General features: G+C 35.0%; 1 protein-coding gene across 3 annotated transcripts in view; it reads left to right on the top strand.

Moving 5' to 3' along the window:
- The window catches only part of LOC129743398 (dystonin), a 532,614-nt gene that overhangs the window by 213,057 nt on the left and 295,697 nt on the right, over positions 1 to 23,860 (top strand). The window lies entirely within an intron of this gene.

The following is a 23,860-nucleotide window of genomic DNA, read 5'->3' as shown; positions in this document are numbered from 1 at the left end:
CAGTTTGGTAATTTTAATCAATTTTTTATATTTTGTCCCTTTTTGATTTTGGCCAATTTTATCAATTTTTCAAATTTGGTCAATTCTGTCAATGCCATCTTTGTTGTCAATTTCGTCAGTTTTATCATTGTTGTTAATTTTGTCAATTTGGTCAATTTTATCATTTATGTAAATTCTGTAATTTAGGTCTAGAAACTCGGAGTGAAAAGTTAAGTTTTTCCAACCATATTCCACCTTTATTCAACTATTTTTCTGATTGCCTGAAGTTTTCAACTATTTATGTATATGATAGATAATTATCTTGATACTTGACGTTCAACAATACAAATGATAGATTCAACTATAGTGGTAATAAAAGATTGCCCGGTTTTATCCAGGTTTGCCCGGATGTTGAATACAAAATTTGACAATAGTACGGTTGTCCGGATTTCATGGAAAAAAAGTCCACATTTTGCCCGGATTTCTTCACTCTGTTTGCCAATACAAACAAAAAATAACAAATTATTATTAAGAGGAGAAATCACCGTGAATTTGTTTTATGAAATGAATTTGCGGCTTTATCGGTGAGGGTTAAAGAGTTGAAATGAAAGACGGATAGAAGATCAGAAGAAAATTCTAAGGTGGTGAAAAGAGCGAAGAGCATTTGAAATAGAAGCTTGACCACATACTAAATTCTTTGTCCCACACCAATTAACTGTATTGAAGAAGTAGTACCCAATAGAGAAGGCACTACATTTTTCGATACAGTTAATTATGGATGGTTCGACCGCCATGTGAGTGTGCACATGTGCACATGTGTCCGTTCGGCACATGTGCACACTCACATGGCGGTCGAACCATCCATAATTAACTGTATCGAAAAATGTAGTGCCTTCTCTATTGGGTACTACTTCTTCAATACAGTTAATTGGTGTGGGACAAAGAATTTAGTATGTGGTCAAGCTTCTATTTCAAATGCTCTTCGCTCTTTTCACCACCTTAGAATTTTCTTCTGATCTTCTATCCGTCTTTCATTTCAACTCTTTAACCCTCACCGATAAAGCCGCAAATTCATTTCATATAACAAATTATGTTGTAAGTTTTTTTTACTTATGCGTCCATAACGAAATTCTATTACCAATCATAATCATGATAACTCTTCTGAAAACCCAAAATACGATTAAGAAACTGCTGATGAAAAAAAAAGTTTTTTTTCTTGATTTGTGTTGAGACATTCCTGGGTTTTGACCAAATTTGCAGGTATATTGCCCGAATTTTTGGTCGACAATTTGGAATCAAATTCCCGGATTTGGCCAGGTTTTTAGATAATATAGCCTGGATTTGTGGACGTGCTGAAAACATTCTGGCCGATTTTAAGCATTCACTTTTAAGTGTAATAGTTTTAACTATAATCGTATGATTGATTCTGTTCATACAACAATAAATATAGTAAATTCAACTATACAGGTGTAGTTGATTTAACTGTAAATATAATAGATTCAACTATATTCCTATCATTGATTTTGATCGTTCAACTATATGTATATAGTAGTTTTCACTTATGTTTACTTCAGAAGTTATCAACTCTTAATATGTTTTTTCGGAATAATTTTATCGGCACTTTTATTTTATTTTTTTTAATATTTCATTCATGAATTTGCATGAATTACTTTGCAGCATCCCTGCTTACCTCTGAAACTGGCTTTTGCTGCCACCGGTGTGTCCGTTTTTCGGGGGGAAAGACCGTTTTTCAATAGCAGAACACCCGGCTTCGATCCGATTGACCGGGTATGCTGCAGACAAAATCATGTTATATATAAAAAAAAACGATAAAAAAGGAACAAAAGCTACGGTGGGTGCCTTCAACGGGAAGAATGGTTTTGAGCACCGATTGCCGGTTCCGTTTTTTTCTTATCAGGGTGTCACGGCAAAGAAACTTCTTCCCGGGCCCCGGATTGTGTTGCGCAGTTTCGTTGCGGTAGCAGCCGGGGCCGACCGGTTATAGAAAACATGCACTAATTACACCTATGCACATGTTGTGTTTAGATGTGTATGTATTTATTTATACACTCAATCATACAATCAATCAATCATAAGAATAAAGTTCAATGTCTTAAATCAACCATACATTAGTATTTGAATCAATATTTTTTATAGTTGAATTAATTTTACCATTACAGTGGTATAATTAATCTATCGTATCTATAGTTAAATGTGAGAGGCCAACCAGGAATGTATAGTTAAATCTATCATAATTATAGTTGAATGCCTAGAATCAATCATACAATTGTAGTTCAATCTGATATATTTACAGCTGAATCAATTATACCATTACAGTTGATTCCATTATATTTATAGTTGATTGCGTTAAGTCAATCAGCAGGTTGTAGTTGAATTTATTTTATTTATAGTTCAATTGGAAATCATACAATTGTAGTTGAATCGTTCATATGTTTAAAGTTGAATCAATCATTATATTACAGTTGATTCCATTATATTTACAGTTGATTGAGTAAGGTCAATCTACAGTTTTGAGTTGAGTCTATTATATTTATAGTTGGATGCGAAAAAATCAACTACAGTAACTAGCTGAAATAATTGGAACAACTGTCGTCGTTTCTTCTCCGTGAAGCTTGGTTTTGGTTCAAAATTCATCAATGATTTTATGCAAAACTTTTAAGTAACGTTTACATTATTAAATTTGAACTTTGAAAAATCATCATGATTTCAGATTCTATGGAACCGAGTTTGCTAATGGTTTTTTTGCCATTATATAAAGGAATTTTCAGTAGCTTCGTATCTTATTAGGTAAAAAAATTATTAGCTGTTTAAAAGGTTTTGTTTTTTGGAATTGAAAAACAATAAATTCAATTGACATCACTGGTGCCTCACGATGTATTACATGAAAGCAGTAATGTCAATTGAATTTATTGTTGTGACTTTGTTGTCTAATGAGATACGAAGTGACGGTCTTGGACGGTCTTGTTCAGAGGAAATTTTCTTAAGAGAATTTATGAATTGGAAAAAAAACATTAGCAGGATCAGTTCCACAGAAAAATAAAAAATTATTTTGACTTTTCAGTACAAAATGTTCAATTTTTCCATATTAATCTCGAAGTTCAAATTTACTCATTGTAAACATTATAAAAATTCTGCAAAATATCATTTTTACAGATTTTTACAGTTTTAAACCAGAACGAAATTTTTTAGAACCCAGGGTTTGAGACATTAAGAAATGACGCCGAATCGACTCAGTCTGTTGCAGTGTGTATTACAAAAAGTGCTTTAAAATATTATATTTTTAAAACTCAATAAATGCGTAGCTTTGAAATCGTGTTTTTTTTTCAATTTAATGTGAAACTAGCCTTTTTAGGAAGAAACAATGATAATTCGACCTTAATTCCACCGCAGCGATCGGTTGCAAATTCGTTCGGTTTCGGTTTGTGATCCGTCTGTTTTCGTTTCGACATCCGTTTTTTGTTTGAACGTTTTGAACTGCTTGACTGTCTAGTGTGAAAAATCTGCGCCTGTTTTCTTATCGATTTCGGACCGATCGAGCAGATAAACGGACGAAAATCGAAACGGTTTTCTGCCGCTTTTCCGGTCTAGGTCTCTACTGCATACGAGCTCATATATGGTCTCGATTTTTTTTACATTTTTAGGCTAAAAATATAGATATACATAGCTTGATTCAGTACTAAAAAACATTTCAAATTATATAGATGCATCAAAAATACAACTGGCAATAATAAAACCTAAAACAAAAAATTAAAAAAGCCCTCTTTTTTGCACTGTTTAAACAATTAAAATTATTAAAAACAAACAATTTTTTTTAAAAACATATTCTTGTTAGAAGTAGAGAAAGTTATTCATATGAACAAAAATAATTTTCTCAACGAATTCATAGTTCATATAGAAGAGGGTTAATATTTTTTCCAAAACCACTTACTATTAGCAAAATGAGGAACAATATTCGCACTCCCACGATGAACTTTTCGCTTAGCAGCGCAAAAAATTTGTCACCCCGGCGATATTAATCGATACCGGAACGCACATAAAATTTGGCATAATCCGGCCGAATCCAGATGCACTTGACTGCCGGAGCGGCGTAAATTTCAACTCTGTGTCCCAGGTGCTTATTGAAATATTTATTTTTTTTTTTGCCATTTTAACCGGCGATATACCCCAAGGAACTCCGTGGGTCGCAAACAGCTCGATCTCGTTGAATGGTGGTCGAACTAGTGCGTGGGAACAATCGAAGGCTGATCCCCTCGACGACGGAACGTTCTCGCAATCTTCTCTTCCTTAGTTGTTTCCTAGGACGGGAATTGAGGTGACATAATTGGGTGACACCTACGACTACGACGACGAGAATCTGGTAGTCGATTTACTTCCTTTCCGAATTGTGGCTCCGTTTTCACCTTCTGTTTGCTAGGAAAGGAAATCTATCCACGCATTTTTTCGGACTAATCCATCAAATCGGGTGCTGAGAGCAAGAAAAAAAAAGATTTTTCAAGTTACTTAACGCCACATTTGTTTTGCTGCCCAAAGCTCATACTCTGGGGAAGGATTTATGGCCGTTGTTAAACCGAAGCTGACCATCATCCAGAGAGACCCCTTGTATTGCCTTGCCTTGACCGAACTTGTCATTCCAAAAATGAAACCTACGTAAGGTTGCAGTAACATCTCGGGTCTCAATGTACTCAGACTTCAAAAAATCCTGTGGTGCCGGTAATGAAGCGATTTCGCACATTTCGTTTTCGAGGTTTCACTTTTTTTCTTTCTCAAAACAGAAAACGATTCACTTTTCGTGACAGAAAGCAACCACGACGACGAATCAGTTCGTCGACGGAGAGCGAATTAACCGTTTCAATTTTCTGACTCTTTGATTCCATCGGCACAAGAGAGCCCCGAAGAAGGATAGTAAAGTTTGCCGAATCTGCAGGAAGTACCCCGAAACCACGAGAGAAACAAGACATCACTTTTTATTCACACAATTACTGTTTGCACTCGTAATCGGCCAATTACGACCTGGGGTTTTGCTTCAGCTAGCACCCCACACACTAAATTGTTGAGGCAACTGGATGAGGATCTCCTTTTTTGGGTGTCTCCCGTTTGCAGCAGAGTGCTTCCAAAAAGTTAATACAATTTCTCAATGTGATGTCATCAGTGAAAGAGCGTTGTGATTTTGTCGTTTTTTTTTTAAATTGACGGTAAAATTTCATTTTTTTACAGAAGATTCAAATGTGTAAGATATATCGTAACAATGAAGGAATAAGGAGACTTGACCCCTTAGGTGACTTTATTCCTCAGCCATATCTCGTAATCGGAATGTCTTTCAAAGATCTTAAGTTATAGAAAAACGCCGAATGCATTGAAACCACTATACTGCTAACATACATTCCAATACCAATATCATTCGTTGAAAAATATGAACTTCATATCGCGATATTTTCAGAGCTCTAAATTACTTTGAGAACAAGTTCTCCAATATGTTACCCATTGCCTAATAGGGAAGTAAGTGTATAAACCGCGAAAATATTTAATATCTTCCCTCCTACACGGACCAAATCTATGAAAATATACTGAATTAGTGAAAATATCCGGAAAATCGATTGTATATAGTTTCAGATGCCTTTTTAAACACTAATTCCCCTACATTTTGTAAGCAATAAAAAAAACTGTTTTAGACTAGAAAATTTTGAACAACATTAGATTAATCTTATGTGATTTTTCCGAAAAATTGAATGGAGGTTTTTTTTATTCACCGCACGCATTGAAAAAGGGAGTAATGGCTATTTTATCCTCAATTCCACTACATTATCATAAAGTTCAAAAAAAGCATGTACAGTTTTGAAAATTCTTTACCAAATGTGACCTATCTTATGTGATGTTTTCCGAGGAACAGAATAAAGGCTATTTGAGCTACCGCACGCTTCGAAAATGAAGTTATGGCTGTTTTTACCCTCAATTCCCATACATTTTTTAAATAATTAAAAAAAGCATATTCTTACTTGAAAGTTTTGAACCAGACGGTACTTATCGTGTGTTTTTTTTTTTTCGAGGAATCGAATGAAGATTAGTAGAGCCACCGCACGCATTGGAAACTCGAATAATGGCCGTTTTACCCACAATTCTCCAACATTTTTAATACAGTTCCGAAAAAGCTTCTATAGATTGGAATATTTTGGAGCAAATGCGACATAGAGTATGTTTTTCCGATAAATCGAGTCACCGCACGCATCGGAAAATTGAGTTATGGCTGTTTTAACCTCGATTCCCCTGCATTTTGTTTGATATTTTAGAAAATGCTTGTACGGATTTGAACATTTTAAACCAAATGGACTTATCTTGTCTGATTTTTTTGAGAGATCAAGTGAAGGCTGTTTGAGCCACCGCACGCTCCGTGAAATTAAGTTATGGCTTATCTTACCATCGATTCCCTTATATTTTTCGAATATATATGAAAAATCATGTTCGGACTTGAAAATTTTAATCCAAATGTGACCTATTTAATGTGTTTTTTTTCGAGGATTAGAATGAAGGCTATTTGAGCTACTGCTTACATCGTAAAATTGAGTTATGGCTGTTTTTACCCTCAATTCTCCTACACTTTTCAATTAATTCAGGAAAAAATCATGTTCGAACTTGAAAATTTAAAATCAAATATTTTCCGTTCCCAAATATCCTCCCATGACAAATTTGTTACTTTTCACTTGATCAGTTATTGGAACATGCAACACAAATTGTACGGGGGTTCCCTCCCTCTTTTAACATCCTTTCATTTTGGGATGGTTCTAAAACAATCATAGGAACTTTTTCCGTAACCAAATACTCTCCCATGCCAAATTTGATTCCTTTTGATCGATCAGTTCTCAATGATGATGATATTTATTTAAGACCTTTTGATCAGTTCTCAAGTTGTGTGAAAAATTGTATTGAAGACCCCCTCTCCATTCCTATCTGCCCACTCAAAGGAGGTCTTAGACCATAATTGAAATATTTTTCCTAGTCAAAAATCCTCGCATGCCAAATTTGGTTTCATTTTTTTATTTTCAAAACCTGATCTTAAATTTATTTTTCAATCGTTGTTTTATACTTCTCGAGCTATGCACAAGTCCCTTTTGCCTGATAAATTTTCGTATTGTTACAAAAACCTAAATGCCAAAAATTAAATAAGAGTAAGAAAAACCTCGTATGGGTGCCTTTTACCTGTCCATCTCCTAGAAGAAAAGAGGGGTCACCATGACAAATTTGCTTTCATTTGATAAAATTTCGAGCTATACATAAAAAATTGTATGACTAGTTTTTGAGCCACAATTCAAATATTTTTATGGAATCTCCCCATTGCACAGTGGTCCAGAAATGAAATTTAGCGGGAATCAATTATCAGCGTCTTCCCCTTGAATTTGATGCATTTAATGTCTTGGTCAAACTTTAACAACAACTAAAGGCGGTCATTTTGACTGGAAAAATTTTAGGGTGATTCATAAAATTTCTGAGATCCGAAAATTATTTCCTAACTGTGATCAGATAGAGGCCTATAATATACTTCAATATTGTAGAACATAATAATTTATGAAACTTTGTCACCAAACATCTATCTCTTGAACTGAAAGTTTTATGACAACTTGTTTTCATGGTCCTGTAAAAATCAGTTTTTTCTTGATATCTTTTCATGGTAACATTTTATCAAAATAATTTATTTAGCAACATTTTAGATAATTATAATGCGCATCTATTGTTGGAAACGGATTACTAAAATTTTGTTTTTGTTTGAAGTTACGAGGCAATATGTGTTGAAAAATGACTCTTTTAGAGCTTCAATAACTCCAAATGGAGCAAATCGAAAATTTTTTCGTTGATCGTATTTGAACAATCTTCACAATATCAAAAAACTGGAGATATGTTTTTTTGTTTAATGCGTTTAATCGTTGAATGAAATTTACTAAAAACCTTTAAAATCTTCATGAAAATAGAGAGAATTTGTACATTTGATCTTCAAGAACGCAAAAACTACTGAACCGATTGATGTGAAATTTGGCATGGAATAATATTTTGAGTAGAGAACCTGTGAAGTTTTGAGTCCGTCGCACTCAGGGGAGGGATGGCTCCCATACAAAATAATCGTAAAATGCGATAAAAAGCGGTTAAATTCAATCTATTGGCTAGTGAATCTCATGAAATGTTGTGAAAATGTTAACATTTACATGTTTAGATAACTTTAGTACACAAAGGTCCCTCCCGTCAAAGAAAAGAAAAGGATGGGGACCCCATCCAGTATAAAGGACACACGAGACAATTCTACAAATTTTCAAATTTTGGTAATCCGTTTTCAACAAAAGATGCGCATTATAATTACCTAAAATATAGCTGAATAAATGATTTTGATAAAATAACACCATGAAAAGATATCAAGAAAAACTGATTTTTATAGGACCACCCTTACTTCATGAAAACGAGTTGTCATAAAACTTTCAGTTCAAGAGATAGATGTTAGGTGGCTTCGACAAAGTTTCTTGAATTATTATGTTCTACAATATTGAAGAATATTATAGGCTTCTATCTGATCACAGTTAGGAAATAATTTTCGGATCTCAGAAATCTTATGAACCACTCTAAAAAATTTTCCAGTATGGGAGTCCTCTTCAATCTGTTACTTCTTCCCACTGGAAAGAAGAAGCAGAGTCTTTAGTAATCATAAAAACACTCCAACCCCTAATACATTACCATGCCAAATTTGTATCCCTTTGCTTAATTCGTTCTCAACTTACGCAAAAATTGTACAGTAGTCGCTCTCTCTCCTTTGTATGTTCATAATAAAAGGAGGTGGAGAGGGGGTGTCAAATAATCATAAGAACACTGTTGGTACTCAAATACCCTTCTGTACCTAATTTGGTTTCATTTGATGAGTGTTCAAGTCACGCAAATCAAAATATATGGAAGTCCGTTCCCGCTTCTTATCCTCCCACTGAAAAATGGGAGGGCTCTCAAATCGAAATATTTCTCAAATACTTTCACATGCCAAATTTCGTTCAATTTGTTAGATAAGTTCTCGAGTTATCCTCCTCTCTTTCTATTCCTTCACTGGAATGTAGAGAGGGTACCAAATAATCATAATAACATTTTTGGTACCCGGTAATATCCTTACCTACCAAATTCGGTTTCATTTTCTTGATAAGTTCTGAAGTTTTGCAAAAAATTTATGGGAGCCCCCCTTGGCACTTAGTATTTCCCCATTAGATGAAGAAAAGGGTGCTTAATCGTCTTAGAAAAATTTTACGTACCCAAATTTTTTTTTCATGTCAAATTTGTTTCCATTTACTTGATAAGTGTTCGAGTTACACAATTTTTTTTTATAAAAGTTCCCCTCTCCCTCACCAATCCTTCCAATGTAAGGCGGGAAGGTTCTCAAATAGACTTAAAAACATTTCTCGTATTCAAATACTCTCCCATACCAAATTTTGTCCATTTGCTTGATTGGTTTTCGACCATAATTTCGATTGGAGACCCTCCCCCAAATAATCATTAAAACATTTCACATACCCAAATATCTCTCCATGCTAAATTTGGTTCCATTTACTCGATTTATACGTCTCGGTGGCCGAGCGGTGAGACGATAATCGCTGGTCCACTGATGACATGGGTTCGATTCCCATCACGGTACTGGGTGTTAAATATAAATTTCAAGTTGTCCACGTTTACTCAATCTGTAAAGCCTAAATCGGCCAAGACGCTAATGTCTTTAAAAAGTGTTCGAGTTAAGCCAAAGAACTATAGGAACCCCCTCTCTACTTTCTTATTTTTCCACTGGAATCAGGAAGGGGTACCAACAATCATAAACTTTCCTCGTATCAAAATACCCTCCCATGCCAAATTTGGCTCCATATGCTCGATTAGTTTTTGAGTTTTGGAAGAAAGTTATATGTATGTTCCCTTCCCCTTTCTACCTCCCCACTGAAAAAAAAATGAGAACCAAACCTTAATTGAAACATTCCTCGTACCCAGATACACTGCCATGCATAATTTTGTTCGATTGGCATGATTGTGTGGGAGACCAAAAAAAAAGTCCATGTTTATGTGTGTGATTTTACCCTAAAATTCTGTGATGGTTTTCGTGATGGAAATTGCATAAATTTCTTTGAAAAGTCATGAAAAATTGAGTCTGTTTTACATTTTATTCAATAAACATTGTCAAACTTATCATGTTTATTCAAAACAAAGTTGAAAATCCAAAATTTATATTGACGTAAAATCATAGTTTTAGAAATACGTACAAAATTAAAAAAATCTCTTAAATCTGTTAAAAAAAAATTCCGAAATTCTGTGATCTGTGACACAGAATCTGTGATGAAAATTTGCTCTAAATTCTGTGAAATTATAGATATTTCTGTAATTTCGGCAACCTTGGAGAGGTCTCGAAACGTAATAGGAACCTTCCAAGGTCATTAATAGACAGAAAAACTGACATAAATTCTTTTTTATATATTCTTATCAAGATCAGAAACTGTAAAAAATATGAGTTGATACAAATTTTTCCAAAGATATAAAATGAAAACAAATTTTCCAAAGATATATGATGAATTTCCAAACATATATGATTTCCAAAGATAAATGATGAAAACAAGAAAATGAGAGGTCTACCCAATCCCCCCAAGCCGACTGAAAAATTTCCATAACATTTGAATTAAAAATCTACGTTCTAAAAATAAAAACTATCAACTTTGATAACATGTAAGATGATTCTAAATTCCGATTATCACTTCTAAAACAGAATTGTGATTTCCAAAATTAATCCACAAATCCACAGAACAGTTATATGTCAAAAACTGCATTTGAACCTTTGTTCTAGTTTTCGTAATAAATGTTGACAAAACACGAAACTTTTGCTAAATGAGATCAAATTTATGAGCTCGAAGCTTATCCAGTTTAAAGTATCCATCTGAAGCTTGAATAATGTCAACTTTTTTCAGGAACATTCAATATTTTCTCAATAGCTACTTTGGTAAAAGAGGAGCTTTATTGGAAAAAAAATAAAGGTAGACCTCTCGACTAGAGACACCTCCAATAAACTTGTTAGCAAATATACTCTCCCTAGCTCTTTAACCTCTTCTGCTTTTTTTCATCGATTGCGCATTTTTTCTTTCAAGGCTCGCAAGAGGGTTGCAAAAGCTTTCAAATCATACCACAACAGCATTCAACAAGTGCTTGGATCTATCGTGAATCCAACTTCATCCCAACCCGGGATGGTGTCGATGACGTTGAGATCTATTTTTAAACGACCTTTTGCGTGCTTTTTGCCCGACCAGCAAAGGAGCCTGGAATGCTAATGGAATCGATTTCTGTCACCAACCCCAAGCGTCCGTTTTCGGATGATTGTTGGCGTTTGGATCATCCACCTCGATTAACAATTCGAAATTATCAGATGACGATGAACGAACGCATTAATATGGGAAGGAAACACGCCCAGTTTATTAGCTCCATTAATGTGAACCTGTTGCGGATTTCTTAGCCATTCTAGGAGACTTATTATTAGACTTAAAATTGGTTGGCTTTATTACAAGTGGGTTTCAGATATGTCTTTATATTTGCATTATAAATAGTTGTTATTGAAGAAGCTCCTGTAGAATGGTTCCAAAATATTAATCAAACGAAAATTAGCTGTATGTTTATCCCTTGTGGTGCGAATATTGTCCCTAGATTAAAAATTCGGAAGCATCATCAACAAATCTGAAAGACTACCTACGTCATCAAAAACCTTCAACAAATTTAACCATGATAACAACATAAAATTCACCAGCAATAAAGATTTGTTTTGAAGATTTCGGTGGTTTAAGATTTTATAGATTTATCGCTCCATCAAATTGTCTGCCTATACAAATGGTTACATCATCAGTTTACTTGTCAACAAATTGTCCAACTATTTTTTCTGATTAGCGTGGCGTCAGTCATTCATTAACCTCGGTTCCCCGGTTCATTCGCCTCAATTCCGGAGACTCGCGAGTGTAACCCTGACTCGGTGCCTCAGAGTAAGAAACCGGCAGAGCCAGATTTCCTATCCAGATAAATTGGTGACCATGGCCAAATCCTCAACATCTAACCAACCCCCTTCCTCGGCTCCTAGCTTTTCATAGATAACCAGTAGAGTAGTTCACAGTCTGTGCACGTTCTACATCGGGCAACAGTACCAGAAATTGATCGTTAACTCCGGTTTTATGACCTCTCCGCTTCCCCAGAACTGGTCGCGATTCACTAGTTGGTTTGCCAAATAGACCTGCCAGCTACTGCTACTAGAGAATAAAACATGCGTGTCGCCATTTTCGGTAATTTCAACTACTAGTAGTACATCTGCTAAGACAAGTTTTGCAAGCAAAACATCGTCATCAACTGACTGACTCATACCGAAAAGGTTTCTCGGGTGGCAGTCATCGACACTGCATAAATCAACGCCCTCTCGACCTGGGCCGCCGGCCGGAGAGATCGTACTTAGCCTTCGATAATGGAGCGGTCGCGAATTGATACGTCCCGCAGGATTCGTACCAATCGACTTTCTCAACCCCACGCGCACACCAGTCTCTGCGCGTAAAGCTCGGCCAATTTCGCGCTCCAACCTGGGCGGTTGGGTCATAAATATCAATTGAAAAATCACAAGTGAAAGGCTCAAGGGAATTTGTCCGCGGTGATCGTAACCTTCGATCCGGGGACCGGAGTTTATTTATCTTCTCCCGATGCAGAAAACGGTGCGTTTCGTCTTATAAATCATCTTCCGGCGAAGAAGAACATCTCAGAGGCCGGTTGCCAAGTTTGGTCCGGCAGCTCGCGGTAGCGCATCATTTCCTCTTCATTCGCCCCTCTAGGGATTGCGCGATCGCCTCGATCGAATGTGATTTTTGTTTGTATTGGACTTGCCAGAATTGGAATTGATCTGGTTGTTTTATGCGTGGCAATCGCCCCCGTACTATTCGCCGATCCAGATTATGGTGCGTGTACGAAAGCGCGCGAACTTCCCTTTTTGGGATCGGTGATCATATAAGACGCCAAACAACCACCTAAAAACTGTGTAGAAGCCCCCCAGCTCTCAACTTTCAACAGCAACGAGGCGTTCGGTGTCTAATCACCGAGAAACGAGCGATTTCGCAGCTTAGAAACAAACCGAAAAAAACACTCCAATGTAACAACCGGTTGAAGCACATTTGTAAGAGATTAACCCTTTTGAGCCGTCTAGACTCGGTAGAGGGACTCCAAGTTGTCAGCTGGTGACAGATCGCGACCTTGAGGTAACCTGAAACCGATGCGTGACTCTCTCTCTCATTCACTTACTCGGGCTGTTAGTCAGTGCTCCATGTGCGGGGGTGTATCGTTGAGTCCTCGTCTCGAGTTGAATTGCATCAATCATGTTACGTCTCGTGGAACGAACGAATAAGTTGTGTGTTGTGCTGCAGCGAATCTCGGTCAAAAGGGCGCGATGGAGAGCCCTAGATTATCATCGCCAGTGGCATTGGTTCCGTGTCATTTAGTTTCGAGTTGTCTGCAGTTTTAGAGCAGTTTTTTTCTGCTATCCCTGGCGTACAATTATTGTGGATCCTTCCAAGAATGATCTTCGTCGGCTTGAAGATCATTCGCGCATCGGTGATGCAGCTAACCTTGAAATGAAATCTCGGAGAGTACCCGAAATTCTTGGAACATGAACAATCAAATGCTTGCGTCATGTTGACTTCTGAAATAAATCATAAAGGCGTTTTGTTTTGCGAGGGCGTTACCGGTGACGGTATATAAGAAATATCACTTAGGTTACCTTTACTTTATTTTTTAATTTTTTTTACATTAATCTTGTATCGGTTGAACTTTGTTTGTTTAATCCTGGTATTGTCGATGTTTTGACATTGAAAAAGTCGGTAACATTAGTTTTAAATTATAATTCAGAAACTCAATCTCACACGAAATAAAGTCGAGATCAAAAATCCAAAATCAAACAACTATATTAGTATCCCAAGTAACACAGACTAAGCCAACTAGCATATGAAAGTTTTACTATGGTTTTATTATGGCATTTTATATGCAGCTAGTTTTAAAACTGTTTTATTATGGGCCTGAAAAATGCTTATATTCTTGATTCAAACATTTGTTTCAGGTAGCTCTGAAAACGCTTATAAAGCTTTTACTAAATATAGGGGAGAGTGGGGTATCGTGGGCCATGGGGAAACGTCGGCCACTTTTAATATCTCAGATGTGTGTTGAGATAAAAATCTCAAACCAACTTTCATCGTCGTCGCTTTGCGTGAGCATATATTCCTATATGTTGATGACTGAAATACGCATAATATGCTTCTTTTATTTATAAAGCTAAAAAAAGTTTGAAAAATTTACTTACATCATTAAAAAAACACCCGCTAATTTCATCGATGGGGAATGTGCATAACAAAAATATGCTCATACGCTTATGATCTTAGTTTTGTCATGATATTTCACGTGGAAAAGGAATTTTTGATGGAACATCAATAAGTCACACAAACGCAACCAATTTGCAAATCATAGCTTGTGGGGAGTCGTGGGCCACACATCTTGAATCCCCTATATTTTTATGTTTGTATACACATTCAGATCTTAAAATACGTTTTAGCTATCTGCAAAGTTTTCTTATGCCAAATGAAGAGTTATTGAAAATATTTTGTCCATCCTATATAAGAAATTTTGCCAAAACGTTCGCGAGCCAGGTTTTGAAATCTATGCGATCATACACAGCTCACAATTTTATTTCATCATCTGAAATTGCTTTTAAATAACGAAATGAATTAGGAAATCACAGTTTTGGGTCAACTCATAAACTTTGCATGTTATTTGGTCAATTTGGATTTGGTGGCCAACGATTCCCCACCATTTTCAAAATCCAAAAAATATTGCTTTTTTTCAAACAGTTAGAATTCGGGGAAAATAACTTATTAAAAATTTTATAAAAATACCATATGATACCTTGAAAATGTAGAAAACCATACCATTTTTTATTTTCATTTTATCTTTTATAATAAAGAAGTTATGGAACAACGAAAAAAAGTGGCCCATGATTCCCCACTCTCCCATACTGTATATAGGTAGTATAATGCTGTCGATAAAAACAAAGCTCTTGCTCACATTTTCAAACATCTATTCGTTTCTTCTACCCAAAGCGCTCTAGCTTTAATTTGTCCACCTAGTAGTTTCATCATCTTTAAAATATAATTCTACTTAGTTTCTATAAATTTGCCGAAATGCCAACTCAGATGAAAATTCATAAAATTTCAACGGCTATCAAAGTTAGATAACAAATATACTGTTTAAGTTGCTAAGAAAGCGTTCTAAATGCTCTGTTAAAACACCAACAAAACATAAACTAAGTAGTTTGTTCCAAGCTTTATTTTGCTTGTTTTATGAAGGCACGCAGTTCTTGATTTTCAAACCGTAATAAAATTAGGTGACAGTTCTCGATCATGATGTCAAAATAGGACACGCTCAGGCTAGATTGCACATATGAATTGGAAATCCCATTTTTATTGGAAATCCCATTTTTGTGATGTGTGTTGTTTTTTAGATGAATAAATGAAAAAATCTTTTGAATTTTTCAAATCATTGGAAGTGGTATGAATATCTCTACAATATAAGTATTGAGTGAAATGGTCTAACTAAGGCTAAGATAATTTAGAATCCGGGCACTTACAAACGTGTATTTTTGTTTGTTTGTTTGTTTGTTTGTTTATTATTCCGGTAGAGTAAGAATTCAATATTCTTTTAAATTACTCTTTTTTTAACCTTTGCGCACTTTTTAAGTCATTTATTGATCTGTTTTTTTACCACAGAAACAAATCCTTTGCAAAATCATGATATTTGACACAAATTCACCTGGAAAAGCCAATTGGAATCTCGTTGGAACCTTTTCATGTGTAGGCATCTTGAAAAAATTGACCTCTTAAATTCGGTTTTAACATTCTGGTCCATCAAAACACAACTGACTTATTGCGTAAAAACCGGTTGCACAGATTGAAATCAATGAAACTGCTCACTTTTAGTTTTACTTAGTGTCTACTAGTCAGGAAAATCTTTTAACATGCCGGAAACGGATTTACTGCATAGTTAAGAGGTCTGTATTCAGTAATCCCCAATAACCATAGACTTTTTTATCAAAGTTGATATCAAGGGTTCACTCCGATGCTTGATTTGAATTTCGTGAGCATCCTAGAGTGGCTCCTTATACTGTCTAACTATTTGTGCCAAAAAACCAGAAAAAATCAACAGTTCATGAGTTTTCAAGTCGAAAATGAAGAATTTCTGAGTGCAAAATTATTTTTTCCATGTCTTTTTGCCTCGTAAATATATCAAACACACGTTATCTTTAAAATCTCAAAAAAAATATGCAAGATAACCATACTTTTCATAACCAACACAACGCTGATAAAGTTTTGCAGTAACGTAGCTACCACCGAAATGAAGTGCCTGGATACTAAATGATCATAACTTTAGTAGGAGGAAAAAAATTGATGCTTGACGCCATCATCATTTCAAGATGACTTCTTCTCACAGCTGACTTCTTCTCATTCCTTGAAACATCCACAATATGGGTATTGGGTGAAAGCCCGAGTAGATTTCGAATTCGTTGTCCGACGACATCTTGAAATCCAAGATGGTTTCATGCGCTCAACTTGAAAATGCTTTAAATCACTGACAATCGCACAAAACCCCCGGATTATGGGTATTAGTTGAAAAGGCTTAGCGAGTACAAGTCGAATTTCACTATCTGATATTGCTGATAATAGCTTGAAATCCACATTATATGGGTATTTTAGGTTCAGCAGAAGCTGTCATCTTGGATTTTAAGATAGTAAAATTCGAACTGTTCTAGTTTAGCCCTTTCAACTTATACCCATATTATGGGGGTTTCGAGCGATTATCAATCATATACAGGTTTGAAAAGAAAAGCCGAAACCGCCATCTTAGATTTCAAGATAGCGTCAGAACACCAAATTTGCCTTCTTCTAGTTAAGCTATTTCACCCATATCACGGGGCTTTCATGCGATTTTCAGTGATTCACACCATTTTAAAGTTTGGCGGAAGCCGGCATATTGGATTTCAAAATGGCGTCAGATAGCGAAATTTGACTTCTTCTAGTTTAGCTCTTTCACAAATTACTCATACTGAAGGGGTTTCATGCTATTGTAAGTCCTTAAGAACATTTTTAAGTTAAGTGGAAGCCGCCATCTTGGATTTCAAGATGGTGTCAGAAAACAAAATTCGACTTCAACTCATGGTATCATTCTACCGGACATACATACAGTCAATCCCTTTATTTATTTAAAAACTCTGTCCTCATTTTTTGTACTAATGATTAGCAACTCAGAAATGAGGAACTCATCCTTAGCGTGTAATTGGTTGGCTTGCGAGAGAAATGTCGATTTAAGCTGTTTATATCTAAATTTTAGCTATTCATAAAACCGCTATAAAACTAATTAGCCATTTATCTGATCATAATAAAGCTATTAAGCATTGAATTCACAAACGCCATGTTTGCTGCAAAATCGAAAAGGCTCAAAATGACGCCATGTTGATGGATTCACAAGGTCAAGTATTTGAACATTTTGTGTCAGGCCTATTTTCAATCAATTCCATTATGTTTGCGATGTCATTATGTCAAGTTTAACAATCAATTATATTTATTGAAAAATATTTTTTGCGAAATATTTTTAACTTTTTTTCTCATTAAATTAAATGTTTCATTAAAATTTCTGCTATTTTAGAGATTTGATGAGGCGCATTTATTTCAAGATACTATTTCGTACACATTTACCCAAAATCTTGAAGATGCTCATGATATGGTTAAACTAGGCTTGCCAGATACATTCAGAAAAAGCGAGACATTTCACGACAAAAAAGCGGGACACAGCCAAAAAAGCGGAACATTTTAAAAACTGTTTTAAAAAGCTTAACTGTGTTGTAACACCAATATGCATACCATCAGCCAAAGTTATTCATAAAAAGTACACAAAGGTTTTTTTCAAACGCAGTTTATTTTTGCTCAGTTTTTTTTTATTTGCCTTCTATTTACACGTTTTTTTTTTTGCCATGAACACGGTAATTTTCCACGGCTCTCGCAAATTAACACGTTATTTAAGAGAAGTATTGTAAACGGCGAATTAAATGTCGCGTAAAAAACCTTTGGGTAGTTACAAATATATTTTTAACTAGCTGATCCCATACGAACTCCGTTTCGCTTTGAACTTGGAATATGTTATGAACAGTTTGTATGAAAGTCAATTGCCGAACATTTTCCAGATGCTCTTCTTAATTCAATGTTAAGTAATAATTGCAAAAATATTGGACGATTACTTTTTCTGTCGTCTGCTACTAAATTTGAAATTAGGAATCGATTGACCGTGCCAAAAACCCCCGTGTATAAATTTTAACTCGATCGTTGCATAGCAACGCAATTATTGCCAAAAAGTTAAACCCCTTTCGGTTGCCTCTTATACAATCTTTGATATCTGAAATTGATTGCCCTTCCTTTAAAACTCCCGTGTGCAAATTTTCAAAGCAATCCATTGCATAATAACGTCAATTAGGCTTAAAAACAGTAAAAAATTAATTATTATGGACGACCCATTTCGTCGACCCCTGTCAAAACATTTGACATCTGAAATCGATTGCCCGTCCCTGAAAACTACCGTGTGCAAATTTTCATCCCAATTCGATATCAAATAACGACGATATTGCAAATATATTGTAAGGTTAATATGGACGACCCCTTTTGCCGGCCCCTTACACTGAATTTAATACCTGAAATCCATTGCTCGCCCCTCAAACCCCTCATGTACCAATTTTCATCTGAATCCAATGTATAATAACTACAATATCGCATTAACAGTGAATAGTTAATATGGACGACCCCTTTGGTCGACCCCTGTTTTTAATTTGGATTAGTGAAATCAATTTTTATGACCCTCAAAACTCCTATGTACAAATTTTCATCCCAATCCGATGTATAAAAACGTCAATATCACTAAGATATTAAAAATTAGATATGGACGACCCCTTTTGCCGGCCCCTTAGACTGAATTTGATACTTCGAATCGATGACACGTCACTCAAAACTATCGTGTTACAATTTTCAGCTGAATACGATGTATAATAACGTCAATATAGCAAAAATAGCAAACATTTAATATGGACGACCCCTTTGACTGACCCCTTACATACACCTTGACACCTGAAATCGATTGCTCATCTTTCAAAACACTCATGTGCAAATTTTCAACACGATCCGACGAAAAGTTACGTCAATATCGCGAAAACAATATTTGTCTTGTATGGACGGCCCCCTTCAGAAGGGTTCGTTCGAAAATCTGAAATCATTTTTCATCATTCCTGGTCCCAATGAGCCTCCATGCCAAATTTCAGAACTCTACCTCTTAAGACGGCTGAGTCTATAGAGGACAAACAAACAAACAAACAAACATACAGAAATTGCTTTTTATATATACAGTGAGCGAAATAAGAATAGCACCACTATGTGTTTTGCTTGTTAAAATATGAATGATTGAAAATTACGAAAACTTTCTTCCACAGTTTTTTCTGAATTGCTTAACGGACAAATCAAGCATAAGTTTACTTTTTTTGCACGTAGCAATTGGCGTTGAGGACCAAAAATGTGAAAAAGGGGTGCGAAATAAGAATAGCACCACTTGAGTTTTTCAACAAAAACAAGATTATTTAAAAAAAATTACTGTGTAAAAGTAAATAATAATGCTTCTACGAATTATTTGAATAGATAACTGAATTTTAAAGAGTTTTCCAGAATTTCCAAAGGTTTTCAAAGGTTTAAAAGGGGTTTTAAGAGATGCTCCTCTAGCGTTAAGGAATCTGATATTTAAGCTGTAATTCTTTACCAAACTGCTTACATTTTTCATTAAAATGCAGTGAAATGATGAAACAAAAAATTGGGGATTAATTTTGAATCAGAAAAAATAGGTTGGAAATCAAAAACTTTGATTTTGTTCAGTAAACCACACTTTTTCAAGTTTCATGTCGTAGATGGCAGCACTATCTTGCAGTTAAAACCAAATTTAGCCTCAATATTTATTTTCCAGGTTGATTTAGGCCCATATTCATCATTTTTAGGTATTTTCCCTTCACAGTTTTGTGGAAGTTCACGCTGTAGAAAGCTTTTCCGGATTTGCAAAAGAATCACCAGCTCAAAAATGTACAACCGCCAAAATTACTGCTCATCTCAACTTCCGATTTAATTGCAAATCATACCAATGATACTGCTAGCCGTCTGGTCCATCAAGCTCCATCGCAAAGTATAACTTTATTCTGATAATCGGTCCAAAAAATTCACTTTTAGTGACCTTGATGCAATTCAAATTTTTTTGGATTTAGTGATCTTAGAATTTCCAAAGCGTTCACACGGTACACGTATTCATTTCTTGACCAAAATCATCCAGCACTCCCTAATTAATCCCGGATATTCAAAAAATGGGCATGAATTTGGTTAAATGGCAAGATAGTGCTGCCATCTTTGACTTAAAACTAGAGAAATCGGGTTTGACTGTTAAAAAACATTAGTATTTTTTAATTCCAACCTGCATTTTGGATTCAAACTCAATCTCAAATCTATGTTTCATCATTTTGCATCATACTTATGAATGTTAATGAAGAAATGAAGCAGTTTGATAAAGTTTTATAGCTCAAATATCAAATTCCTTAACGCTAGAGAAGCATCTCTTAAAACCCCCTTTTGATACCTTTGAAAACTTTTGGAAATTCTGGAAAACTCCTTAGAATAATTCGTAGAAGCGTTATTATTCACTTTCACACAGTAAATTTTTAAAAATAATCTTGTTTTTGTTGAAAAAACTCAAGTGGTGCTATTCTTATTTCGCACCCTTTTTCACATTTTTGGTCATCAACGCAAATTGCTACGTCCAAAAAAAGTAAACTTATGCTTGATTTGTCCGTTAAGCAATTCAGAAAAAACTGTGGAAGAAAGTTTTCGTAATTTTCAATTATTCATATTTTAACAAGCGAAACACATAGTGGTGCTATTCTTATTTCGCTCACTGTATAGATTTGTTGAAAAAAAAAATGAAAACTCAAGAAAACATCCATCATCCACCATCCAACATCCATACAACATTTTCTTTATAACAAAGTTATTTACATTGCATTGGATGAACGTGTTCCAAAATCGCTTAACTGAATCAGAATCTTACTATAACTTTAGGGTTATTCAGTATTGTCTTAAGTAAACTCTGAAAAATTGATGCTTATTGTGATAAAGAAAAAGATGTATTTGAATTTGTTTTTGTCTTGTGTTGCTTATTTTGGAAAAAGGACGTATACGAAAGATTTATTGTGTTGAACCAATAAATTGAAATTGAAATCTAAAGTTTCATTTTTTCCAACGTAAGTGAACTTTGTAAAAGTTTTCCATTAAAAAAAAGCGGGACATTTTGAGAAAAAAGCGGGACGGCGGGACATTCAACAAAAAGAGGGACATGTCCCGCTTTTGCGGCATGGATGGCAACCCTAGGTTAAACCCCTTTCTTTTTTTTATAAATTTTACCAGATCATTTATCAATAATGCAATCATCATTCAACAACAATCATGGGTACTGGAGAAAAAACTCGGAGAACTCACGGAATTGAAAACTACCAAACCAGCATAATGATTTTGTTGAAATTATCCATGACGTTTCTATAACAGGGTCAAAAAGACAGATTTTAGATTATTAGAGTTCTGGTGAGACATAGAATGCGCTTTAGCTTTTTATGAAGATTAATGCTATTGCTCTAATGAAGTTGTGCTGGCTGACTATAATAAAGCTTAAATTGTTACTTGGGATATAAACTAAGGTCAAGGGGGGGTATGGAAGAATAAACTAAAATATTTGAATTCAAGGTGACCAACATTGAACAGATTGAACAGTTTGCTAGCGTAGGAAATAATTTCATGAAAGGGATTATAATCTCGAAGACGCGTTGTAAGGTTTGTTGTTTGTTTATATAAATTTTGAGTGCCAAATCCAAAGAATTTTAACCCTTTGTTACTACATTTTATGGATTTTCATTCCATATAAAAAAAATTTTCTCACAAAATCGCATACAAAACCAAACAACTCGTTGCTGTTATTCAGGAGTGAATCGCTTCCCAAGATTTATTTATGTTACTTGAGGTGTAAAAAATGTTTAAAATAAAAACTTTTGAGAAAAATTGATGATTTTCAGATTTTCCATACAAAGCTTGCAGTGCAGGTTGCGCTTGCACATCTCGTCGAAATATGAGCGTAAGTCTTCTACGCCAAAGGTAATGAGATCGTATCTCAGTCATGACATACATAGGTTGGCGGTTGGAGGTTGGCGGTTTTAGCATTTAAAGCTTGCACTTCTGGAAGTTTGTACGCTTCAGTACATATATATGGATGGATCAAGAGAACATAACGTTGCACTTAGGATTTCTTGTGTGAACTAAGGTAACTTAAGGTTTCATTTAGGATTTTACGTAATGAGTGTATTCGAAAAAAATGCATGGATAAGCTACAATTTTTCTCAAAGGAACACGAAACCGTCTTTAGTCTTTGATTATAATTGAAAGATAGGACACACATTCATTATAAAGCTCTCGGAAATACTTTACTGTCTCCTAAAAACTAGTTATTTCAATCAAATAAACACGGGTTATTTTGAAACTTCCGTCAAAGTTTGCATATTTTTGCCAAAAGTCAAGATAAAAATTTTCGTCAAATTTTAAAATAATCATAAGGCATTAAAGCTAGAACAGTGTAATTCGTAGTTTCCTGAATAAATTTGACCGTTAACCCTTTAATGCATGTAATTTTTTTTGAATGAGTATAGCAATTATTGATTCAGTGAAATAATATCATAATACAACTTAACTAAACAGGTTTGAAGCTGATATTTTGAATTTAAATAAAATTAGGGTCCATCAAAGTTTAAAAATATTATTAGAAATTGTTGGTTTTTTTTTATAGGATTTGGCAGACTTCTTCCAAACAAAGTTAATTAGATGCAGGAAGATGTTTGTGCAGGAAGATGAAGATGTCATATTGAAAATTTTGTTAGAATGTGGTAGTTTGAAGAAAAAACAGCGGTTTTCCTAAAACTGTTAAAATATTCCACATATGTTTATTGATATCTCTCAGAACATTAAAATATCGTAATAGTATTTTTAATCTCTAGAAAATTTTTCTTGAAAATTTAATTCAAAGATATCCACGGGTTTCCGAGATAATTTGATTTTTGTCGAAAACAACACTATGCATTATGCGTTATAAGTGACTTTATTAAAAAAATTCTTTCAAAATCCTCGGATAAATTCAAAAGTTGACATTATCCATATAAGAACTTAAAAGTATACATATGGTTTAAAATAATAGGAAACTCCATGTCCCAAGCTAATTAAGGTCCGGGTTTATTATTATTTTTCATGAGAAATTCACTCCATTCTGGTGACTAAGGCACCGATGACGTTTTTAAAACCTAAATCTCATTTACAGATGAGCTGCCTTAGTTCATTAGAATCCAAGCCGCAAACAATTTTATCAGCTCTGACTGGCCACTTATGGCTATGCGAAATTCCTTTGCGATTTGTCCACAACAGTTTACTTACCCCACTCGAAACAACCCTAAAGAATGCATCACACATTCTCCATTCCGACGTTTCGAGTCGCGTCGACGAGCTCATTTATGCAGTCATTGAAATCTCTCATCAGCGCTGCTAACGTTCTAACTGGGTGAAGACCTTACAACCTACCGGAACCAGCTAAGCAAAGCTAATAATCCGCAGAAGTTGACTGAAATTCACTTCCCTTCAAGGAGTGCCACCATCCATTCGTCAGC

The sequence above is a fragment of the Uranotaenia lowii genome, chromosome 2 (assembly GCF_029784155.1).
Source record: "Uranotaenia lowii strain MFRU-FL chromosome 2, ASM2978415v1, whole genome shotgun sequence".
Classification (NCBI taxonomy): domain Eukaryota; kingdom Metazoa; phylum Arthropoda; class Insecta; order Diptera; family Culicidae; genus Uranotaenia; species Uranotaenia lowii.
The sequence above is the reverse complement of the archived record's forward strand: the minus strand, read 5'-3'. Positions and strand labels throughout refer to the sequence as shown.